The 369-nt window shown below is 53.1% G+C and overlaps 1 protein-coding gene across 1 annotated transcript in view; it reads right to left on the bottom strand.

Annotated features, from left to right (window-relative positions):
- The window catches only part of MRPL45 (mitochondrial ribosomal protein L45), an 8,532-nt gene that overhangs the window by 7,163 nt on the left and 1,000 nt on the right, over positions 1-369 (bottom strand). The gene's annotated exons all lie outside the window — the stretch shown is intronic.

Consider the following 369-nt stretch of genomic DNA (forward strand, 5'->3'; position numbering starts at 1 on the left):
CCCATCCCAGTGCCCCCCCCCCCCACGACCCACTGCCCCCTGCCGCAACCCCCCAGTGTGTGGGGCAGGGGGTGGCTGTGTGAGGCATAGGGGGGCCCCAAGCAGCCCCTTGCAGCCTGGAACTCTGCCAGTCTGCAAGAAAAAAGCCACGGTTTCCTGCATTTTTCTCCTTTAAAGGAGAATCCATTTTTAAAGTTTGTTTGCAACCCTTTCATATATTCTTATAACCCATTTTTGGGTCGTGACCCATGGGTTGAGACATGCTGATCTAGCCCAGTCCCCTGCTCAAAGGAGGATGGTTCCTGACTAAACCATTCCAGACAGAATCCAGTAAAGTCATAGAATCATAGAAGTAGGGTCGGAAGGGAC

Source organism: Gavialis gangeticus, unplaced genomic scaffold, assembly GCF_001723915.1.
Source record: "Gavialis gangeticus isolate Ggan-Ray unplaced genomic scaffold, GavGan_comp1, whole genome shotgun sequence".
Taxonomy (NCBI): domain Eukaryota; kingdom Metazoa; phylum Chordata; order Crocodylia; family Gavialidae; genus Gavialis; species Gavialis gangeticus.